The following is a 25,176-nucleotide window of genomic DNA, read 5'->3' as shown; positions in this document are numbered from 1 at the left end:
CAAAAGCACACACCAGAGGTGGAGGAAGTATTCAGTAAAAATACTAGTACCACAAGTCCTGCATTGAAACTTCAGTAAAAGTATAATTTGGACAATGTACTTAAAGTATAAAAAGTATTCAGAGCCATTTAATGTTTTTACAGGAAAAACTGCTTATAAAAATATTAAATAAATAAATAAAAGTTCTGATTTTAAGATAAATTAAAACTAATCTTTCTTTTCCAGCCAACCCTCCACGTGAAGGACCGTCAGTGGGCGGGGCCAGCGGGCAGCTGGTCTGCACGGCCACGCACCCGTTCACGGGGCAGCAGCCCGGCGATCTGAGCTTCGTCCCCGGGGACCGCATCACCGTCATCACCAGCACCGACTCCCAGTACGACTGGTGGGAGGGGCAACTGGACGACGGGCGGGTCGGGATCTTCCCCGCCAACTTCGTCACCTACTAAGTGCTGCGCCCCCCGGTGGTCTGAAGGAGGCGCTGCAGCCACGCCACTTAAGGCATTTTCCGGCTGTAATGATTAGTCGATGAACTGAAAGAAAATGAATCCGTAACGATTTTATGAGTTGATTCGTCGTCAAAGTTTTGCTGGTTTTAGGTTTTCAAATGTGGGAATTTGTCGCTTTTCTTGGTTTTAGGTGATAACACACAGTCGCCTTGTGCTCTGGGATACTCGGACGCACATTTCACTCTGTCTTCTAAAGTTTTAGAGGAAGCTAATCGATTAGTCCAGAAAATAAAGAGCAGATTAGTCGCTAATGAAAATAATCACTTTATTTTACAGGTTCTGTGATTTAATTTCCTAAAAGTTGGTTCACAGTTGCTCATTTAGTTAGTTTGTGTTATTGTGTGACTTTGGTGAAACTAATCGAGGCTGCTGGAGACCAGAGAGGTAAAAGTGGCGGCTCGGACGAGAGCGTTGTAATGGCTGTTTCTGGTGAAACAGAAAGGATCTCACTCTTTAGAAAAAGGTCTCTCCCTCTGTAGGCGTCCTGTCTGGACTGTTGTAGTAACAATCTGAGCCTGTCCGTAGGGAAAAACAAGCACTTTAGCGGACGTACTTTGACGTTTGCAGCCCTGTTTTGCTGCTCGACTGCCGCACAATCACAAACGGGGGGAAATAGGTGAAAGGTTGAGTAATACAGAAGTCACCATTTATACACTGGAGAGAATTTAAATTGAATTATGGAAGCAAAACTTTCAGGTAAAGATTTTGTTTGTTCATTGTGTGTTCCTGTCAGTATTTCACTGAGCTTCACTTCTGGGATCTGTTACTGGCTCCGCTTTCTCAGCAGTAAATGGGGCAAATTACTTGTGGACATTTGTGTGAGTTTATAGTTTGCAGATGACAGCAGGTGTTTTCTGTCAGTTTGATTCATATAATCATGTCGTGTTTGGGAAGTGTTTTTTACAAATTGTTTAGGGATCATAATAAATCTTAGTTATAAAAACGTTGCTTGTATTTCTGCTCATTTTGGTAAAGAAAGTCCAAATATATGAAAACAAATCAGTGTAACGACACTTAAACCAAAGCAAACGCTTGATCAGTGTTTGTTTTAATAATAGCCAGTTTTGGTGTTTTTACGCTGCATTTTAAAGTTTCAAACTGACCTTGGAGCTCTAAAGAAAGGAATATCATTTATTTAGAAATAAACAGATAAAGAAGTAGTTTAAGATGCGTTCTGTTAAATCCAAACATTCTTTAATCTGTCCAAAAACTCCGGCGTCAATATTTAAATGGAATAGTTTGTCATTTTAAGGGCTGCACTTCCTTATTTGTCCTGCAGAGAGCGCTGCAACTGTACGGATAAAATCTGACTCCACACATCCCAAAAAACAGATGTTCACGTATGAATGTTTTACTCTAGTTTATTTTTAAATATGCAATATTTGTACACTGTTATTAATACTTTTACTTCTGAGTACTTTAAAGTACACAGTAATGATGTTTCATTTCTTAAAAAGACACAGAAACCCATTTACTACAAATTTAAACCGTACTACCTTAATGAAACACTGTTTTTAATAGCCACCCACCCTTTTCTTGCATCCAAAACTTTAAATTTCTGACCTGAGAAGTAACGACAGTCCCGTCTGCCTCAGCTGGACTTTGTGTTTGCTGCTAATCGGCTGCTGTTGCGTGTTATCAGCCTCACAGAGCTGTAACTTACGCTGGAGTATGTTTGTGGTAGTACTATGTATATGAATACTTCTTGGACTCTGACCAGCGGTGAGCAGGAGGAAAACTGTGTTTCAGTTAAGTTTATTTTCAGTGACAAAAACAACAACATGAGAATAAAAACAACACATTAAGAAACATTCGCCTTCTGAACTCAGAGATCGCTTCGTGCTCCCTCACTTTCTTTTTGTTTTGGTCTTTAATTTGAAATCAGAACTAAACAGAAGTGAAAGAAGTTCATTAAACTAACACTCTGTGTGTGTGTGTGTGTTCATATCAGTCCTGTGTGTGCGTCTTCTTTCTCTGCAGGGACCGTCTCCGTATTCTTGCTTTGGCTGCTCACCAGCTTCCTGAAAACACACGCCACATAAAACAACACGATCATTCACGTTGCAGCTGTTGTCATGTAGACAGTAGCTGATCTTTAGTTGCTGATTTAAAAAAATAATCCTCCTGAATGTCTGACTTTCTGGTTCAAAGTCGCTGCAACGTGACTGAGAATAACTTGAACAGCTTGATCAGTGGCTTGAAAAACATCCTGGATAAAAGTAAAAATGTTGTTAAAGGTCACGTTTAAAAAAGAAGAAACATAAGGGACAGAGTTGGTTGAGCACGTCAACGTTTTGGACCCTCGGGTCACATTGTTCTTCTGCAATATGCAAATGACAACACTGCTCCAGAGGACAGGCTCTGAAAGAAAACCAGAGGCCACTTGGAACCAGTTTTAGTTTTTTTCATTTTTAGGTTTTTGGTTCAAAAGACATTTGACAAAAACAAAACCCGATGATTTAATGTTTCTGAGAAAAGTCAACTCATTCCAGAATACTCCTCAAGTATAATTTGTGGTTTTAATCGCACTTAAGGGAGTTACTGCATTTTTAAGATTAAGAGATTGTGAAATTACTCAGAAAAGGCGGCTAAGATGGAACCGCGTTCTGCAACATCAAAGATGAAGACTGAAGAGCTCTGAGAAACCCGGTCACAAAATCCTGCTCGGGTCCAAACAAGAGTGGCTGAATCAGAAGAGATGCTTGCCAGATGTTTCTCGCCCTGAGGAGCGACTGAAAGGTGTAGAAGCCGAGGAGAGATTTCTGGCATAACTTCACCTCTGCCAGAGTGGAGGTCAAACGAAAAGAACGCGCAACACGTTCGGGCTCGTTGCCTTTATCGGGGTCATCGACTGGCGAAAGCTCTGCGCCTGGGCCTGGATTCAAGGATTCAACCTTTAGCTCACTCCTTGAATTTTTGAAGGTGTCCAAAGAAAATATTTAAAATTCCCCACTCAACTCAAATGTCCGTATCTGACACCTAAGTACAAATATCTTGATCTTTATTATGTGAATAAATGGTTTTAAAATCTAACGTTTAACATGTATTTTACTTTATTCACTTTGTCCATAGAATGGACGATGAACGCCACGATGAAGGTAAGAAACCCTTCCGCAAATTGTTTTTTTTCCACTTTCACATTTTCTTTCAAACTAATTTGGTGTCAGATGTCTGTGTGTTGTAGTTACGAGGCACAGCTGTTGAGCTCTGACGTTCAGGCGTAAAGGCAGGTGTTCGCAGGAGAGCGCATCTTTGTTGCTTTGATTTCGACGACATCAAGCTGGCTCTCTTACACAGTAGCCATGGTTCCATCTGACTGTCGAGTGAACTTTGAGCAAATTTGAAATGTCATAAAAAAGAAAAACAAAATGCAAATTAGGCGCGTTTCCATCAGCAAATAAACTTGGCTACACAAAGCGCAGTTTTGTCAGAAGTTAGTATGGGTTGCAAAGCGGAAACAAAACAGTCACGTGGACCTGAGGACCATGGATGTGAGGAAAATGTGTTTCAACTGGGCAAGTTGCAACCAGCAATCTCACTGTGCGTTCTGGGTATTACCGGGAAGATGATCAATCGTGAGGTGAAGTCAGAACTTATTTTGCAAATCTGTTTCCACCTCCCATTTAGCTCATTACTTATTTTTTGAAAAAGGCAAAAACCAACTCAAGTATGCATAAAAACATTTTCGCAACACTGCCTTTTTTTTTTTTGGTAGTCTTTTGGCATGCAGAGAACACAGTGACCAGAAATGTTTTTCATATCAAAAGCAAATACGAAAGTGTTTCAGTGACAGTAGCTTTACGTTGATCGATGAACTGGTGCTGTGGAAATGTTCATTATGCTGAATTTATGTTACAGGAGCACTTTAGAGAACAGGGTGGCTTCTTACTGAAATATAATGAAATACACTTATAACAGGAAAGTAGTAACCAAAGCCATCTCTCATGTAGGTCTGTTGAGTTTTTTCTCACCGTGTCCTCCAGAGGGCACCCATGCTGGGTGGGCGGGGCCGAGGCTGGGCGTCACAGTGCTCCACCGAATCAGGAAGTGGGACGCCGCTGGTCTCCGGCAGCAGCAGGCACAGGCCGCAGCCTACAATTGGTCCACTGCTGTACACAACCATGGCAGCCAGTGAGATCGCTCCATTTGGATTGGGGGGACGAGGGAGTTGACCAGACATCCGACCCGGAAACACAGGTTGACCAGGGACACGCAGCGCTGTCTGGATTAATACGCCATGGTTAATGTGGTATATACCGTGTCAGAGGTACCTGTATGTATGTATGTATGTATGTATGTATGTATGTATGTGTTAGTTTGTACCTGACTACCGTTGGGAACAGCTCGATGCTGTACAGTATGGAGATGAAGATGGCTGCCAGGATGCAGAGTTTTCCCAGCAAAGCCAGACTCATCACCAGCACAGGCTCAGCTGCACACACGATAAATAATAACTGATTACAGATCAATAACAGGGTCTTTTGTGAGACCTTAATATTACTATATATAGATTTATTTTAGTGGATTAATGTGCTAATGCTAATATTATAATTATGTTTACAAATGTTTTACTTATGAAAGTATCCGACTTTATGCTGATGATGCACCACTGAACACCCCTAAAACTTAGTTCTGCTGCTAATGTAGTTTAACTAATATTATTAGCATGCGAAAGAACCACTAGCTCGTGATTAACGTTATTAACATGCTAATATTATAAAACAGTTTAAAACCATTATCTTGTGGTTAACATTATTAGCATGCTAATGATAACTACTACTGGTAAACTAGCTGCTGCAAATCACACAGATATTTCACCGTTGTATCTGGACAGCAGTAACGACAGGAAGCAGGCCGCTCCACTCAGGAATAGAGCGAGCATGCTGATTGGCCGGCGCCCCAGGCGAATCAATGGGACGAGCAGGCACGGAGCCTCTGATAGGCCGGAGAAGAACTGGGCGGAGTAGACGCCAACGCCAAACGAGCCGATGTTCATACAGATGCCAAAGTACGTCAACGCTGACGCTGCACTGCAGGCCAGGAGGACAAACAGGTTATATGTCTCTTCTTATCATTACCAACACTTTATTTATGCATCTCGTGGTTTCTGACAAGTTTCCTAGAAAAAAGGTGAAGATGAACTTTAAGTTCTTAGAAATGTTCCTGGAAAGAAAAGGAAATTGATGGATACAACACACCTGTGTTTAAATGTTACTCCAGTCAATTACGTTGCTGTAAATAAATGAACAAACAAACAAAAATAAATAATTCAAATACAGAAATAAAATTTAAAATAATTTATTTTAAAATGCATTTTGGTAAAGACAAAGGCTATTTGTGTATTTTTACATTTATTTATTATTCTTTTATTTATGTATACATTTAGTAATTTATGTATACAATAATTTATTAATACATTTATTTATTAAATCATGCATACAGTATTTTATTTATGTATTTCTACTTTTTGCATTTATTTATTTATTTTTACATTTCTGCATTTATTTATTTATTTAGACCTAAATTTTTGTCCTTCAAATTGTTCTTAACTCAGAATATTGTTTCTGTTTCATGTCTTTAGAAGCAAATTTATGTTATTTCCAGGATATTTTATTGGGGAAAAAAAGGAAATTAAAATAGACTGTAAACGTCACATTTATGAAAAGTTTAATTTAAAAAAACAAGTTCTTTGTAAAAATTACCGTAAGGATCACACAAATGGTTTGCCCTTTATGTCTTATTTACTTTGCTATAGACTTGCGATACATTTCAACTCCAAATACTGAGGAGGGCCACCAGATGTGGCTGAAAAGCAAGAGACAAAAAGCAAGTCGACCTTTGTGTTTTTTTGTGTCAATTTGCAGAAATAATGTAACTCTGACAAATATTCACTGTGACTGATTACAATGAATCACCCACAGCTGATGATGTGTTGCAATAACACTTTTAACATTTCTACAGATGTGCCTGGACTCCTGGTTTTCATTTGGTTTCTCATGTTTTTGGCCAACAGGTTACACGAAACAGAGTTTTCACCTTATGACCTGAACTTTCACTGTTGAAAAGCTGCCATCATATTAAAATGTCTCAGGGCGGACGATGATTTAGGCTTTTTGTCTAAGAAGTTTTTCCAAGTTTGGCTTCTATTAGCATAAAGGATTCTTTTCTGTATTCAAAACTCTAAGCCAACATCTAAACTTTTCTGTATTCAAAACTCTAAGCCAACATCTAAACTTTTTAGAAACACATGTGCACAGTTACAAGTCGTAAATGTTGTGGGTGGGGATTACAGGATGGCGGCTGTTCTTTCAGTGTTTCTGATTGTTACGACACAACCTAAAAAAGGTTCAAAGATCTCCTGTTGATTTAACAGTGATACATTATGTGTGTTTTATAGTACTGTCACCTTTGAACCTCTAACTTAATCTACAATCTCCTTTTTCCCACCTGTTTTTTTTCTCTTCTATATTATTATCTTGAGTGTCAAGGAAGTTTATTATACAACACAGAGTTGCACGAATGTGTGTTCATTGGTGCTGCACACACAGAACATAACAGATAATTGAACGTATATTAGAATAGGATAACATAAAATAAATGCAATATGTTATTTATACACATACTGCACTATTTGTCAATATGTTGTTTTGTTCATAGTGTGTATATTAGTGTTGTCTATTCTGTAGTTTGTGAGTCTGATTTTATTTTATTATTATTTTATTATTGTATAAGTAAGCACATCGTGAGCAATGTACAATCCTGAGTCAAATTCCTCGTGTGTGTACACATACCTGGCAATAAAACTGATTCTGATTCTGATTCTGATACAGTGTTTCCCACACGTTCATTGTTTTTCCTGCGGACAATGTCGGAGACCCAGCTTAGAAAAAGTTATTAGCCAGCATGCAAGGAGCCATGCTAATAAGGAGAGCTAGCTTAATGTTAGAATGCAGCTGGATTTTTGAGGTCAGCACGCTGTATACAGCTGGTAGTCAATGTCGCACGAGCTGACTTATACATTCACATACACACAGGAAAGAAACCAATATTTTCTTCACCATGGCTAAAAACAATTTGAGATTTAGAGAATAAAGAGATATTTTTAGAACAAAACAGAGGTCTTACATATTTTATAAGAAAAAGGACAAATGCTGTATGAGAATAAAGTCAAACTGTTATGAAAAGTGGTTTATAGTATTATGACAAATGATGGTATTTCTTGCAAGTATTATGAGTTTTTTTTACTGAAAATATTACTAAAGCTCTTTGTTTTCTCTATATATTAGAACTTTATTCTGAAAATCTTTTTTCAAACCCTGCAGGGAACACGTTTCTTATTTGTTTGTTTGTACCTCAGGTAACTCATGATGAACAGCCGCAGCAAGATCGTCGGGTGTTTGAGGTGGATGATGTCACTGGGGGCGTGGCTTCCCAGAGGCCCCTCCTTCGGGGCCTCAGTGGCTTTCTGTAGGTCGGACCAGGTACAGTCCAACAGCTACACACACAGAAACACACACACAAACTGTGAACTCCCTGACTAACTGACAGGATGTTAACATTACTAGAGAAAGATGATCAGTGACTTTTATTTGCCTTTGGTGAGTATTGCAGTATGTTGGGTTTAATGGCTCAGAGGAGACATCAAGTGTTTGTGTTTGTTTACCAGGTCCAGACACTCTTTGTCTGCCGGGCTGTTGCTGCTGTAACGGTCCAGAACGTCTGTCCTCCTTTTTAACGACAGCCAGCGAGGAGACTCTGGGATTGAGCTTGAAAGACAGAAAAACACCTCCAAGCTGGTATCTAGCTCCCATTTTTTTATTCAAAAACTAAGCAAGACAGGAGGGTGCACCTACAAGTAGAGCGGCAGGCAGATGAGCTGAGGCAGCGACAGCGCCAGGTGCAGTTGTATCCAGGTGGGGCTGAGCCAGGCCAGCGGCGCAACACCCATCGTCCCCAGACTGAAGCAGAACGGCAGGAAGGCCGGCGGCCAGAGCCGAGCAGCAGGGAGGGTCCACTCCACAGCTGCACCTCAAACACAAACACCTTTAAACATTGCGTTTTCAGCGTTAAAGCCAAAGCTGACGTGTCTTTAAAGGAACTCATGACAACATCTCGCTTGTTGTTGTAAGGAGGCCTTTAAAGGGGATCTATTACACTAATGTCCAGCTCTGTATTTGTATACTGGGACTCCACTAGTGCAGCTTTGCATGAGTTCAAAAAAAGCCTTGTTTATCTTTTACTGGCCCCTCAGTTCATCATCTGTCTGGAACAAGCCCCTCCCCCAAACGCCCACTTTCTTCTGATTGGCCACCTTCCAGGAAGTCTGCTAAGGGGCTTGTGAGCCGCGCCGCCTCATTATCCCACTGGTGTGCTCGACGGCATAGGACAGCTTTAACTTATGTTGGAAAATAGCAATAGTGCGCGGAATGTAATTAATTTAATGTTTAACAGGCCACAACATATTATTATAATTCAATTTAATTTATAAAACACTGACATTAATGCACCAGAGTTAGCCAAAAGAGTTTTTCATCCATAGTCCCTGGACAGTTGTTAGATAGTCAACCTAAAGGAGACAAGAAGTAGGTTGGAAAAACGGAGTATTTCTGGGGGCCAGTGTAGGTACCATCCACTCAGGGCCTCACTGATCACTGTACAAAAACACAACTTTTATTATTAACAGATTCTGTTGAAACTGGATCATAATTTCTAGAGTTTCTAGGTGGACAAGTAACCTCTAACTGCTGCTAACTGTAAAGCTAGCAACTGTTAGTCGTGCTGCTAGTGGCCCTATTAGCTTAGCCAAAGTGCTTATAGGCAAATTCTGCCACTCGGCAGCCATCTTGGCAGCTATTTCGTCCTAACTAGACCAGGCTCCTCTCTGAATGAATGGACAGAGAGCCAGATCTGCACTTTCACTGGTCAACGGGACATAAAAACTACATGAACAGAATCAGCATTAAAATCTGATAAAAATCGCTGAAAAAGTTTCACGACTTTGCCCCAAAATAAGGTTTAGAAAGTGTTTTTCCGGACCGCTTATACTTCTGCTGCGCATCCACAGTAGGCCCCTTATGTCAGTGGAACCACACGATTGGCTGAAATATGTTTCCTGCTTCGGCTGTTAAAAGAAGACGATTGGCTTTCTAGCGGGAGGGGCGGGACAATTGCCATCTTTGGTGTTACCGGCTTTCCCTATAGATCTGTATTGAGGATTCTTAAAGTGACATGTCTCCTCTATACAACGTCTCTGACTCCACCTGGGCTGAGAGCTCGAGCTCAGGGTGAGTGTTTACACGGCTAGCAGGAGCTTGGGACCGCTGGGAGGAGGTTTTCAGGCCTCTAGCCACATGGCTAACTCAGCTAACTAACGAGCAGTAGTTAACGGTTACTTTAGCAACCGGTGAAGCCGTCTGTCCACCAAGAAACTAACTTTCCTTCACAATTGTGACGAGATCTTGTGATACTAAAACGTGACAATATTTCTCTTCGAGGTGAAAAGCTGTCGCATAATATCAGCATGACAGGGAGGACTTTTTCACACATTTACCTCCTTGTTAGAAACTTTGGGCACGTTTAATATGAGCATCTGACACTGTAACACTGTATGTGACAGAAAATGAGGGAAAGCATCAGAGGTTACCTTTAACGGCACCCAGATTCTTTAAATTTCCTCCTATAACCAGATCTGGATGAAAGATCACAGTGATTTTCTAATTATTGTAACTAGTTTTAAAACGTGAGCTGTTTTAATTCTTCAGAGTAAGATATCCCAACAACTACCATGACATTTGCTGACCACTTACAGTTAAAGGTCTTAAATGTTGGACCTGATCTGAAATGTAAATGTCCTCTGATTAAAGCTGAGAATATTACAACCTGATCCAGGATGCAGTGGACCTGAACAGACCCCGACAGAGAAAGAACAGCAGGTTAATGAGAAGAAGAGCAGACGTTTCTCTGTCAGCAAAAACACGTTTTCCTCCTGTGATCACATGTAATCATAAAGAGACAGTCCACCTGGATCCACTTAAAAACACAGACACTGAGACCTGCAGAAATACCACAGGACCCCACCAGACCTGATTCGCCTCCTCAGCTACCTGTTCGTAAAGTCTGAAGTAATATATGTTTGTAGTGTTTGTTTTGTTTTGGTGACGCCTTGGGACCCAATGGGATTTGGACCCAGCCCGACTGGGGTCCCGGCTCAGGTTGTGAGCATTTGTACTTGTGTTGGTGTTTGCGTCGCCTACACGCTTGTTGGCGGAGGGGTTTCTGTGTTCCACTGTGTTCTGCTACAAACCATGGCGTCTGAAAGTGAGCGGATCATGTTGGAGTTGGAGCTGATCGATGTTGAACAGCAGTAACTTAAGTGAAATTAGCCGGAAATGAAACAATACCAAGCCGACCAATCACAGTTCTTGCAGTCCGTGTCGCCGCAACGTGTAGTTACATTTTTGGGGAGGTGCATGTCTGGCGTAGGTTTGATGCAGATGGTGTTTGGATACCTGTGAAGACCTCTTTTCACCACATTCCTGCTCCCCAGAGGATGAAGCCTTTAGATTTTAATGACCACCCCCCCGGTACCGGTACAGGTCTGAAATGATCATCATCATCCTTTCCTGAAAGGCTGTGGGCCGTGATGAACCTGCCGCCCCCAAAGAGCCTCCAGTCTCTCCACAAATGTCTCCTCCAACCACAGCTCTGCAGTGGTCAGAGGTCAGAAAGCAGCTGGAAGCTGTCCGGCTTCATCAGCGCTCAGCCCGGTCAGCATTAATTTATCTGGGACACGTGCTCTTTATCAGCCTCGTGTCCCACCGCGGTCCAATAAAGCTCACAGGACAACCGGTCAACCGCAACTCGCTGAGGCCAGTTTGGTAACGAGGAAGGAAGGAGGAAGAGGAGAGTTACCCAGACTGAAGGAGCAGATGTTGATGCAGCAGCAGCAGACGCCCGTCAGGCAGCGGACAGCGAGGAAGACGAGCGCCTGAGGAAGGACGGCGGGCACGAGGCCACACACAGCTTGCATGCACACGCACACCAGCAGCACCGGGCGCTTCCCGTACCTGCAACAGACAGACCAGCAGGGCAGCGGTGAGGCGGCACGTCAGAGGAGCTACAGAGACAGATCACTGTGTTTGTGTTTACCGGTCGGATATGGCTCCTCCGAACAGAGATCCCAGCAGCAGGCCGACCATGAAGAGAGTCTGACCGTAGGACAGCCAGTCTGTCCAACCACACACTGACTGACGCACACACACACACACACACAAATAAATCACTGGAGACAGATGTGTTGAAAATGTACATGTCCAAGGAGCCCCTCAGCAAAAATGTGGCCCCCTGACCTCCCACCCTCTGCGGTATGTAATAATGGCGTGGTGATGATGTGGTGAGAGAGACCCGGGTTCAATCCCCCGCTGTGACACGTCCACCAACCCCTAGTCGCTCCAGAGCCGTGTGACCTCTGACACATATAACAGTTGGAAGTCGCTTTGGATAAAAGCGTAAATGAATAAATGTTATTTATCAGGATTAATGTCAAATCTAAAGGCTGATTTTTGCTCCTGAGTGAAAGTCCTTATTGTTTTTATTGCCCAGCCCTAACCTGACCCCAGGGTGTCTGTGTGTAAAATACTTTGTGGTCATTTAATTAAACTCAACTTTATGTGACTGACATGATTAAGGTCTTAGAAACAGATTATGACACAGGGGTGTCATAACAAGTGCAGAACCTCCTAAATTTATAGTTAACCTTTGTGGTGCAAATGTGTAACACGTGCAATCAAATGACCAAAATCACCCAAATACACACCAGTTCCTTCTTGAGCCCTGCAGTTACCTGGCCTATAGTCCACCCACTCCTCACCTGTAACTAATGCCCTCATCAGCCTCGCCATATTTACCTGTGCTAACCTCAACGGCCACCATCTGGGCTACGTAGCGGAAGGGAGGAACCACCACCTCTTCTCAAACTTGTGAATTTAATTTAATTGAAGTTAAATGAGCAAACAAGAGATATTTTGGAAGGTGACAGTGACTGTCAAATGATGGAGATAATGTTGAGGGTTTCCAATCGCCATAAAGAAGAGGAAGCATATGATGCGGTTTTCTTTTTTTGATTTGAGACAACACTACCCTGTTGAAATTCACACACTACGCAAGTAAGTACATAGTGTGCACAGTGTACTACATGTTAGTGGACAGGACGTCTCATCCTGTTTGCCATGGTGCTTGTTGCTTGGTGGGTTTTGCATTACCTTACCTGGACTTATATCTGCCCGTTTGTTGCCTGTGTTTCAGCTAATTTATGGACAATAAAACCTTGAACTTTACTTACTTTACCGTGACACATTTTGTCATGACGAGACGTTGTGGTTTTTAGCTTTTAAGCTATTTGTTGACCAAAAACCAGTGAGCGTAGTGACGGCACAAATCATCTGCAGGAGATGATTTTCCATATTGATAAATTGCACATTTCTTGATTAATCAACTTATTGTTCTGGAATGTCCGAAAATTTTTATTTTCATGACAGTCTCAAAAAACCTCAAAGATATTCAGTTTGCACAATCAAACAGAAAAGAAGCACATTTTCTGGCATTAGATTTGAAAAATTATGGAAATGTATATTATATGATATTAAAATATTGAATGGTTGCAGATTAATTTTATTCCAATCGACTAATTATTTCAGCTGTAAACTCTCCTGTCAATCTGCCCAGCTGACTACAGGATGAATTGGTGACTAACTTGTTGAACCTGTTCTCACTCCCAAGTCGTCCCATATGGACGCATGGTCAAGACCCGTTTGGCATCCGTTTGTAACGCCCTGGGGAGCCTTTTAGGGTCATAGTTCAACGCAGTGGGGGAAGCGCTGGGTATAGATATAATATTTAACAGAAAAGACAGAGTAGGAGGTGGTTGGGTGACGGAGGGCCAGAAACCGGACGTTCCGGAAAATATGCAAATGTTTGCTAGATTTACTTCACCAGTAAAAAACAAACAAAGTGCAAGTCTATTGAGTGGCCGGTACACTTTGAGCAATCGCTAGCTATTCGGGTGGTGGACCAAAAGTTTTGCACCCTGACTCCGTGTAAGATGGCTAACAAAATAGTTTTGATATTATATTTATATAATAATCTTTATAATAAACATTAACAGCTTCGTGCCGCGCATTAACGTTGTAGGTTACTCTGTAGAGTTGTTGTGTTTTTGACACCGAATATATGTTGACATCGCTGTTTTAAAGTATCTTACGGAGCTAAACTAAATTTAAAGCTTATAAAACATTAATAAATCGTTAAATATCACAGGAACATCGTGGAAAAGCTCTTGAAAGTCATCATCACTCACATCTTGGTTCCCGCTCAGTGCCGTCCAATCGGCTTCGCGCTCCGAACTTTCCCCGGACCGTGATTGGCTGCTCTCCGGCGTTCCGTGCAGCGGCGGGTCCGAGCCGTTGGTGCCGTTGCCGTGGTGACAAACGGTCGCGACGACGGCGGCCGTGAAAATGTCGAGGAAGAAGAGGAAGGCGTTGAAGAAGAAGACGAGAGAGAGGCGCCAGTAGACGGACAGCTGCAGCGGAGACATGGCCGCTCTCAGGTCCTGCCAACCTCCTGCTGTTGTTGGTAGGACAACAAAAAGTTTGAAATGGACACAAAGCGGAAAAGTTCATGAGCTCTCCATTTTGTTTGGTGTCTCTGCCTCAGAGGTCCCTTCAGGTCTGTCCGGCTGAACAGCTGCTCCTGTCAGGAGAGTTGTTGACCTGCCAGACGGACGGACAGCCGAGGCTTCAACTTCCTCCCCGCCTCCTTTCCCTTATAAGCAGAGTGCTGTCAGGGGGGCTCACAACCTCCCCAACCTGTCCTGCCTGCTCTGCAGAGCTCTTCTGTCCTTTAACTCCTGTGGATCATGGCGACCGAGAGGGGAACTAAACAAAGTTTGTGCTCTTTCAGTGCAGGATCTTTTGCAGGATGCATGTTTGTAAAAGTGAATTATGCAAGAATCACTAGTCTTATTTTACGCATGATCCATGATGATATTACAGAAACATATTAGTGTGTGACTAAAATAGAGCCCCCCCCCCAGGGTCCTCTGTGGTTTGTACCCTGCGTATAAGGAGAAGAAAAGTGGAGTATTTTCAGAGCAGTGATGCAGGGACACCTCCTGGTCCTCTCATGTATTACACCTTCATTTATTATGCTGCTGCTACTTCACTTCCACTGGGTGGGAAACAGAGAAGAGGCAAGGCAGGAAAAAGGAAGGAGGCAGGGGAGGATGAGGAAAGGAAATGAGGAGGATAATGGGAATACAGCCGGCAGAGGAGGAAGGGTGTTAGGAAGGAAAGAAGAGGGAATGATAAGGAAAGGAGAAGAGGACACTAAAGGAAGAGGAAGGAAATAAGGTAGGACAGTAGGAAACAAGGTGGCAGGGAAGGAAACTGGGTGTTAGGGAAGGAAAGAAGACGGTAGGTTACATAAGAAAAGGAAAAGAAGAGGGACAGTAGGAAACAAGTGGCAGGGAAGGAAACTGGGTGTTAGGGAAGGAAAGAAGACGGTAGGTTACATAAGAAAAGCAAAAGAAGAGGGACAGTAGGAAACAAAGTGGCAGGGAAGGAAACTGGGTGTTAGGGAAGGAAAGAAGAGGGTAGGTTACATAAGAAAAGGAAAAGAAGAGGGACAGTAGGAAACAAGGTGGCAGGGAAGGAAACTGGGTGTTAGGGAAGGAAAGAAGAGGGTAGGTTACATAAGAAAAGCAAAAGAAGAGGGACAGTAGGAAACAAGGTGGCAGGGAAGGAAACTGGGTGTTAGGGAAGGAAGAAGAGGGTAGGTTACATAAGAAAAGCAAAAGAAGAGGGACAGTAGGAAACAAGTGGCAGGGAAGGAAACTGGGTGTTAGGGAAGGAAAGAAGACGGTAGGTTACATAAGAAAAGGAAAAGAAGAGGGACAGTAGGCAACAAGGTGGCAGGGAAGGAAACTGGGTGTTAGGGAAGGAAAGAAGACGGTAGGTTACATAAGAAAAGAAAAGAAGAGGGACAGTAGGAAACAAGTGGCAGGGAAGGAAACTGGGTGTTAGGGAAGGAAAGAAGACGGTAGGTTACATAAGAAAAGGAAAAGAAGAGGGACAGTAGGAAACAAGGTGGCAGGGAAGGAAACTGGGTGTTAGGGAAGGAAAGAAGAGGGTAGGTTACATAAGAAAAGCAAAAGAAGAGGGACAGTAGGAAACAAGGTGGCAGGGAAGGAAACTGGGTGTTAGGGAAGGAAAGAAGAGGGTAGGTTACATAAGAAAAGCAAAAGAAGAGGGACAGTAGGAAACAAAGTGGCAGGGAAGGAAACTGGGTGTTAGGGAAGGAAAGAAGACGGTAGGTTACATAAGAAAAGGAAAAGAAGAGGGACAGTAGGCAACAAGGTGGCAGGGAAGGAAACTGGGTGTTAGGGAAGGAAAGAAGACGGTAGGTTACATAAGAAAAGGAAAAGAAGAGGGACAGTAGAAAACAAAGTGGCAGGGAAGGAAACTGGGTGTTAGGGAAGGAAAGAAGACGGTAGGTTACATAAGAAAAGCAAAGAAGAGGGACAGTAGGCAACAAGGTGGCAGGGAAGGAAACTGGGTGTTAGGGAAGGAAAGAAGACGGTAGGTTACATAAGAAAAGCAAAAGAAGAGGGACAGTAGGAAACAAGGTGGCAGGGAAGGAACTGGTGTTAGGGAAGGAAAGAAGAGGGTAGGTTACATAAGAAAAGGAAAAGAAGAGGGACAGTAGGAAACAAGGTGGCAGGGAAGGAACTGGGTGTTAGGAAGGAAAGAAGAGGGTAGGTTACATAAGAAAAGGAAAAGAGAGGGACAGTAGGAAACAAGGTGGCAGGGAAGGAAACTGGGTGTTAGGGAAGGAAAGAAGAGGGTAGGTTACATAAGAAAAGCAAAAGAAGAGGGACAGTAGGAAACAAGGTGGCAGGAAGGAAACTGGTGTTAGGGAAGGAAAGAAGACGGTAGGTTACATAAGAAAAGGAAAAGAAGAGGACAGTAGGAAACAAGGTGGCAGGGAAGGAAACTGGGTGTTAGGGAAGGAAAGAAGACGGTAGGTTACATAAGAAAAGCAAAAGAAGAGGGACAGTAGGAAACAAGGTGGCAGGGAAGGAAACTGGGTGTTAGGGAAGGAAAGAAGAGGGTAGGTTACATAAGAAAAGGAAAAGAAGAGGGACAGTAGGAAACAAGGTGGCAGGGAAGGAAACTGGGTGTTAGGGAAGGAAAGAAGAGGGTAGGTTACATAAGAAAAGCAAAGAAGAGGGACAGTAGGAAACAAGGTGGCAGGGAAGGAAACTGGGTGTTAGGAAGGAAAGAAGAGGGTAGGTTACTTAAGAAAAGGAAAAGAAGAGGACAGTAGGAAACAAGGTGCAGGGAAGGAAACTGGGTGTTAGGGAAGGAAAGAGAGGGTAGGTTACTAAGAAAAGGAAAAGAAGAGGGACAGTAGGAAACAAGGTGGCAGGGAAGGAAACTGGGTGTTAGGGAAGGAAAGAAGAGGGTAGGTTACATAAGAAAAGCAAAAGAAGAGGGACAGTAGGAAACAAGGTGGCAGGGAAGGAAACTGGGTGTAGGGAAGGAAAGAAGAGGGTAGGTTACTTAAGAAAAGGAAAAGAAGAGGACAGTAGGAAACAAGGTGGCAGGGAAGGAAACTGGGTGTTAGGGAAGGAAAGAAGAGGGTAGGTTACATAAGAAAAGGAAAAGAAGAGGGACAGTAGGAAACAAGGTGGCAGGGAAGGAAACTGGGTAGGGAAGGAAAGAAGAGGGTAGGTTACTTAAGAAAAGCAAAAGAAGAGGGACAGTAGGAAACAAGGTGGCAGGAAGGAAACTGGGTGTTAGGGAAGGAAAGAAGAGGGTAGGTTACATAAGAAAAGCAAAAGAAGAGGGACAGTAGGAAACAAGGTGGCAGGGAAGGAAACTGGGTGTTAGGGAAGGAAAGAAGAGGGTAGGTTACTTAAGAAAAGCAAAAGAAGAGGGACAGTAGGAAACAAGGTGGCAGGGAAGGAAACTGGGTGTTAGGGGAAGGAAAGAAGAGGGTAGGTTACATAAGAAAAGCAAAAGAAGAGGGACAGTAGGAAACAAGGTGGCAGGGAAGGAAACTGGGTGTTAGGGAAGGAAAGAAGAGGGTAGGTTACTTAAGAAAAGGAAAAGAAGAGGGACAGTAGGAAACAAGGTGGCAGGGAAGGAAACTGGGTGTTAGGGAAGGAAAGAAGAGGGTAGGTTACATAAGAAAAGCAAAAGAAGAGGGACAGTAGGAAACAAGGTGGCAGGAAGGAAACTGGGTGTTAGGGAAGGAAAGAAGAGGGTAGGTTACTTAAGAAAAGGAAAAGAAGAGGGACAGTAGGAAACAAGGTGGCAGGGAAGGAAACTGGGTGTTAGGGAAGGAAAGAAGAGGGTAGGTTACATAAGAAAAGGAAAAGAAGAGGGACAGTAGGAAACAAGGTGGCAGGGAAGGAAACTGGGTGTTAGGGAAGGAAAGAAGAGGGTAGGTTACATAAGAAAAGGAAAAGAAGAGGGACAGTAGGAAACAAGGTGGCAGGGAAGGAAACTGGGTGTTAGGGAAGGAAAGAAGAGGGTAGGTTACATAAGAAAAGGAAAAGAAGAGGGACAGTAGGAAACAAGGTGGCAGGAAGGAAACTGGGTGTTAGGGAAGGAAAGAAGAGGGTAGGTTACATAAGAAAAGGAAAAGAAGAGGGACAGTAGGAAACAAGGTGGCAGGGAAGGAAACTGGGTGTTAGGGAAGGAAAGAAGAGGGTAGGTTACTTAAGAAAAGCAAAAGAAGAGGGACAGTAGGAAACAAGGTGGCAGGAAGGAAACTGGGTGTTAGGGAAGGAAAGAAGAGGGTAGGTTACATAAGAAAAGCAAAAGAAGAGGGACAGTAGGAAACAAGGTGGCAGGGAGGAAACTGGGTGTTAGGGAAGGAAAGAAGAGGGTAGGTTACTTAAGAAAAGCAAAAGAAGAGGGACAGTAGGAAACAAGGTGGCAGGGAAGGAAACTGGGTGTTAGGGAAGGAAAGAAGAGGGTAGGTTACATAAGAAAAGCAAAAGAAGAGGGACAGTAGGAAACAAGTGGCAGGGAAGGAAACTGGGTGTTAGGGAAGGAAAGAAGAGGGTAGGTTACTAAGAAAAGGAAAAGAAGAGGGACAGTAGGAAACAAGGTGGCAGGGAAGGAAACTGGGTGTTAGGGAAGGAAAGAAGAGGTAGGTTACATAAGAAAAGCAAAAGAAGAGGGACAGTAGGAAACAAGGTGGCAGGGAAGGAAAGTTGGTGCTAGGCTGTGGCGGATTTGGTGGGGAGCCAACAGGGGCCAGCGCCCCTGTAACACAGACCTTGGACCCCCCTCTGACTGAAAAGTCTACAGTAATAATAGTAATATATCTTACTTGCGACGATATGCCGCTCATGTGAAAAAGGCGAAACAAATGTGTCTCAACTAGTCGGATCCTTTAGGACGTTACGCCGCCACTGTCCGGTGTCGCGCCAAGCTAGTTATCATCAATAGAAAGTGCCCCCCCTGCCGCCGGAGCGCACCTGCATTCAACGGACTTTTGTCTTCACGAAAGTAAATGGAAAATATAACATGTGGATTGTTTCATCTATCGTTTTAGTTTGGGTTTATCAGCGAGGTTTTTGCAGAGCGAGCCAGCACACGGACTATAAGAACGCTTTTATATGCTAACGTTACGTGTTGTTGAACTTAGTAGTTAGTAGTAGAACATAGTTTCCCTCGTAAAGCAAACGGATATTTCGCGATAGTCTGACGATGTTATAACTGACCACGGAGTCGATCACTTAGTCATCAAAGTTACTGATTGTAAGCTGGATCCAGACACACTGGCCCAATCCCAATGTCCCCCCTACGCCCTAAACCCTGAACCCTCACAGACTTTACTGACGTCACCTGGTAAGTGACTGAGCGCGAGAGGCTGCGAGGGCTCAAAATGCTGTAAAAGAAGAAGTACGAAAGGTAAGACTGAGGAAGAAAGAGAACAGGAGGGAAGGAAGCAGGAAGTTAGACGAGGAGGTAGAGAAGGATTTAACCAACACCAGCAGGTTACAGATTAAAAGCGAGTTTATTGGATGTAATCCAGTACATATTATTGTTATTGTGGTTTTTCACTACTGCAGAAAAACATAGTAGAAGTAAAAGAATTTAAAGTTCATCAGACACATTAAATGTCGTGTATTAAAAACTTACAGACACAATAAACTAAAAATACAACACATATCAGAGTGTGTTTAATAAGACCAAAAACAATCCCTTTAAAAAGTTATTTTCTTCATAGATTAAATGAGGATTCTTTAGCTTTTATTACTGTTTTAACATTTAGTTCACAGCCATCGATGTATTATTACAAAAATCCATCCTTTAGTAATAACATCCCTACGTAAGTCCCACACTTTAAATACTTCATCCATCCTTCCGTCTTCATGCTCCTGGTGCACAGCCTGGATGATCACCAGGCCCAGGGGCCAAACAGGACAGGCGGCCCCAAGGTAATATGGGTCAAAGCTCAGAATCTATCCCATCATGCTCTGCTGCCGGTTTATCTGTGGACTTCCGTCAGCACGGTGGACATGGCTGAGAGCGGTGTGGAGTAAGCGCAGGCCATGGTCTGTAGACCGGCCAGCAGGCAGCGCCAGCTGAAGCCCAGCGCCTTCCTGACGTTCTGACAGACACAGCAGAGGGCAAAAAAACAACAAGTTAAAGGTTCGGCTCCTTTACCCGCCACAGAGCAAATGGTTCCTGAGAAACCTGGTCTGCCTCCAGGTGAGTCGGCCTTTGTTTCAGCTTTAGAGTGACTGTTGTCGTCCTCAAGCTACATAAATGTTTGTCTAAGCAGCCAGCTGGCCGGCAGCAACAGGTAACTGTGCGCACCTGTCAGAGCGGGAAACCAAACTCTCCAATCTCCAAACACACGCTTCATACCTCAATGAAATTTTGGGTTTTTATTTTTTGCTGGGGATTATTGTTGTTGTTGTCCGTCTTGGTTTAATTACATCATTCTAACTTGCAGAAAACAGAAGTAAGATTCAAATAGTGAGTAATCACTGAAAAAGGTTCAGAATGAAGCCTAATTAAAACGATGAATGAAATAACCTGCTAGAAATACGAAGACGTTATACGCCGCTATCCCGCCCGGGGACGGGGACGGTGTGGTCTGAGGGACAGTCTCTGGTTCAGCCCAAGTATTTATAGTATTCATAGAAATGAACAATCAAAGATGAAGCAGTGAAGGTGAAAAAATCACCTTTTCTTTCGGCTACTAAATGCAATTTTCCAGAGCTAGTGCATGAAAATACAGCAATTACTAATTCTACTATTATTTTTGGTTTCATATGTGTAATTTCAACACGTTCTCATCCCAAATCATCACGTATGGACGCTTAGTCGACACCCCGTCACTTTAACGCTCTGGGTACCTGCGAGCTCCGAGGTCAGTTAGGAAGAATAAAAAAACCAACGTCTGCTTAGACTTTCCAAAATAAACACCAAAGTCCGGTGTCTGACCCAGCTGTCCTCCTTACCCTGACATGTCAGTTATTTAAAATAGGCCTATTTTTAGCTTAAGGGCGCCATGTGCGTTGGTTTGACGGCCTGTGAATGGGCTGTTGGTTTGCTGGATTGACAGAAACGTCTACAAATGCAGCGTCACGTCTGAATTGCGTCTCCTCCACGTCTGGAAGCAAACCTGCGTCTTTGCTGCGTCACAAGTTTCAGGTAGAAAGTTTCAACCTCTTCTTTATCTGTGTTGACCGCGTCAGGCTGATCCAGTGTGCCGGGGTCAAAGGTCACGCTCACACTGCTGAGTCAATGTTTAACAGCCTCAGGGATTCAAACCTGTGACTTCACCTGCAGCAAACAGGATGTTAAAATCCTCTCTGTCCAACCTGCCTAACAGTTAGTTTGGTTCATGTATCGATGAGTCGATTAGCTGAACTTATAACGCATGAACAGAAACACAATGTGTCCCTCACACCTCCTCGGGTCTAAGGTCATCCTTACCTTCCTGTACTTCTTGTACTTCTTCTTCTTCTTCCTCTTCTTCTCCTCCTTCCTCTTCCTCCTCTCCTCTGGCGTCTCCTCCTCCTCCTCCTCTTCTTCGATCAGAGGTTCGTATTTATCCGGCAGGACGGAGAAAACACTTCTTTGGATGTTTTCTGTTGCTTCTTCCCCGGCGAAGCAGCCGAGTCCTCCTCCTTTTCCTGCGCTCCCATCCCTCCTTCCTCCCCGTCTGTCGGGCTGACTTTCTTGTTTTCTCCTCTCGCCTCCTTGTTTTCAGGCAGGAGGACCTTTGGAGTGAGGAGGAGTCAAACTTTATTAGTAGCCTGAAGCTCATTGCAGACACAGGAAACTCTGAGCTTTGACATAAAACACTAAAAGCAGGATAGAAGAAGAATGTGGAGCTTTGGGTTTAGTTCTTTTGTTGCCTGCTTGAAGTTGAAAACAGTTTTTAAAAGTTTTACTCACCTCGACAGCAGACGTTTGTGCCGAACCTTTGAGTTTAGAATAAACACTGACACGCTGAGTCAACATCAAAAACTAGAAAAACATGTCGTGTAGAAAAAAAGACATTATTCAAAACTGTCAACAACTGAAAACGTTTGACTCCTTTTATTTTAAGTTAAGTAATTAAGTCTTGAATGGGAGTGAGCCCCATGATGCGATTTAAGGAAACAGTTAGCCTGGCTCTGGCTCTGGCTTGTTTGTTTAATCTCCAAGCAAACAGAAACGTAGCAAGAGTCTACACCAGTTCTGTGAGGCTGCACTGTATGCTAAAAACAACCATTTTCATCAGAAATAGGTTGCCAGGTTGGGTACAACACGGTACCAAAGAGACAAAAAACCAAACCCTGTGCTCACCGAACGAATCTGGCTCCAGCAATACAGCTGGAGAAGCTGCACATGAGCACTGGGCGGGTGGCTGCGCTGTGAAACGGGCGCAATCCCACCAAACTTCATTAACTTTTATTCACATTTTAGGTAAATCTTGTTTTATACTACCAGGATTCAGTTTGTAAAGCAGATAAAGGTAAAATATCAAGTAGGGCTGGGCGATACGGCCACAAAATGTCAAATCAATTGATATCAATAATTTTCAGGATAATGTCAAATCATTATTTATTTCAGGCTGATTTTTGCTCCTGAGTAAAAGTTGAAGAAACCAGACGGATTAGTTACTGATTTGTGTTGTGATTCAAATGAATTAATTCAAACATTTATTGAACATTTGTTATTGAGGAAATTAGATCGCAGTAATTGCCCAGCCCTGTCCTCTGTGGCCAAAAGTATAGGACACCCCTGTTCTGGTCTGGATGGGGCTTTTAGGGTTTAGTCTTGTCACTTCCAGTATTGGGAACTCATAATGCTTCAGCGTAACAATTTTCTTCCAAAGGTTTGTGTTCCCTGTTTCAGCATGATAAAGCTTGAGTGCACAAAGCCGGCTCTATAAAGAAATAGTTTTCCCAATTTGTGTCGAAGAACTGACCTCAACCCCGTCCAACACATTTGAGATGAACTGGAACGCCATCCGTTTTGGACTTGACTAACTCAGGGAGTAAATCCCTGCAGCAGGTTCAACATCTGCTGGAAACACGGAAACCAGAAAGATCACATGTCAGATGTCCGCATACTTATGGCCATGTGGGGTAAGTCATTTGAGAAAATTAAAAAACCACCCACTAATTTCCGTGAAGTGATGACAGTGACTGTGAACGAGAAGAGCTGCAGACAGACACAAAGCCCGAGGCGTCTCATGTTTGCTTTCTTTTTTCTGTTATTTCTTCTCAAGGTAGTAATAAGTGAAGCTCTGGCGGCTTTGAGACTCGGAGGCAGAAGAGAAAGAAACAAGGACAGAGAGGATTAAGGAATAAAAACAATATCTCAGCATACCTGAGCTGCTCGCTCACAAACAACACATCAAATATATAATGCTTTGCAACAGGAAACGTGAATTGTTTCCTGTGCAACAAGCACTTAACACTGTTAAGTGATCATAGTAAAAAAGACAACATTACACATTTCGGCGGCTCTGATCGGACATTCAACCAGATGCAGAGGAAGGAAACAGTACGATTACAGGATGGAGACAAATGTTTTTTTCCTTTATTGTTCAACTGTTTTTCGCTACATGACTTCTGATACCAGAAAAGCAAAGAATGGAAATAAATAGATAACGATAGATGTGGTGAAGCGTTTAAGCATTATTTGAGTGAACTTCCGGGAGGATTTAAACCCATAACCCTTTCACTGAACGCCTCACAGCTTTTACAGTTTAAGCCTTAAAACGGAATTTACATTAATTTTTGTGTTTTGTGCGTCTGTGTGTCTACAAGTAGTGTGTAGCTCCAGCAGTCGGCAGTCAGGGCTTCATGATGCATCATGGGATTTTGATGACTTCTGACCCTGAAGAACCAGAGATGAAAAAGAAGTGAGTTAGCACCATCATAACATGATCAGGTTGTTGATTGATACACCAAACTGATCAATTTCTCAGTTACTGAAATCTCTGCTATGGAACAAAACTCCTCTTGACCTCAGAATATTGACTTGGGACTTGTAGATCTCCTCTTGGGACCTGATGGACTTGTTGTCTTTGATTCAAGACCTGATGCTGGACCTGACTTGAGGCTTTGTTGCAAGTGTCATTGCTAGTTTCAGCCGACGCCAGGCACGCCGTTGTTTAAATAACAAATGCACTTGCGCCCATCTGTGCACCCATGGGAGTGTTGGCTTAAAATGAGGTGTAGTAAGGCAACTTGTCGGCGCATGCTATCTTGAGGCAGCAGAAAGTGATAGCGCCATTGAACGAAAAGAACGTGTCTAAAGACAACTGCGCAGCATTTGACTGTTTTTATTATTTAAGGGCGCATTACCTCCAAAGGTACGAGAGACACTGTGTGCATTTAGGCACGAGGCACAGCAACATACTTCAATGATGATTCAAATCTCCTAACACGCCAACAGGATTGGTCAGGGTTAATGTTAATTCATGTTCTGTGTTCTCCGCATCCAAAAGGTCTCACACACAGTCCAGGTTCACAGAGAAACTGAAGTAAAACAGCCGTCCTGCTGATCACTCCTGAGCTCCATCAGAGAGTCTAAATTGTTTCAGAAGCTATAAGTTGAATTCTGTTTCCTCTGGAGGGTTTCCTGTCCTTTGGTTTGCTGTTTAAATGCATCATGATACAGTATTTGCTGTGACTTTACTGCACATAGAAACTGACAGCAGCCTCTTGATCATTTATGTAAACCGTCATACAGCAACAAAGCACAAATAAGGAAACCACTGTAGGGGAGAGATGTGACCCTCGACGGTTCATCATAGTTTCTAATAACGCAGCGCAGTGAGGATCCAGACGTTTCACAGAGGAGATGCGCTGTCTGGTTAACAGACTGGAGTTCAGACACGTCACTGATAAGCCACAGAGGAACATCAGAGACAGTACAAGATACAAGCACACCTGGCTTTAAAGGGAATGGGAAATGACAATCTGATGGCTTATTGCATGTTACGCCCAAACACAGCCCAACTAATTCACAGACTCACTACAACCCCTAGAACAATGCGCCCCTCGCTCTGACCACTTTTTCAGTTGGACACGCCCCAAACGCCACTGCTCCACCCGTTTCACGCCGTGCACTTAGATTGT

General features: G+C 43.2%; 1 long non-coding RNA gene and 1 pseudogene across 1 annotated transcript; both read right to left on the bottom strand.

The window, feature by feature from the left end:
* Nucleotides 1-1,851: 1,851 nt before the first annotated feature.
* LOC119905533 lies at nt 1,852-14,130 on the bottom strand (annotated as a pseudogene).
* Nucleotides 14,131-19,576: 5,446 nt separating this feature from the next.
* Nucleotides 19,577-22,317, bottom strand: LOC119916754. The gene is made up of 3 exons (XR_005447162.1): nt 21,995-22,317; nt 21,530-21,816; nt 19,577-20,192 (listed from the first exon to the last, which is right to left on the bottom strand). It is a non-coding gene; the product is annotated as an uncharacterized LOC119916754 (long non-coding RNA).
* Between the last annotated feature and the right edge of the window lie 2,859 nt (nt 22,318-25,176).

This window comes from Micropterus salmoides, unplaced genomic scaffold (assembly GCF_014851395.1).
Source record: "Micropterus salmoides isolate LMB-PRFRI ecotype aquatic unplaced genomic scaffold, ASM1485139v1 Ms_hic_scaffold_1, whole genome shotgun sequence".
Lineage (NCBI taxonomy): Eukaryota > Metazoa > Chordata > Actinopteri > Centrarchiformes > Centrarchidae > Micropterus > Micropterus salmoides.
Note: the sequence above shows the minus strand (reverse complement) of the source record. Positions and strands in the feature narration are given on the sequence as shown.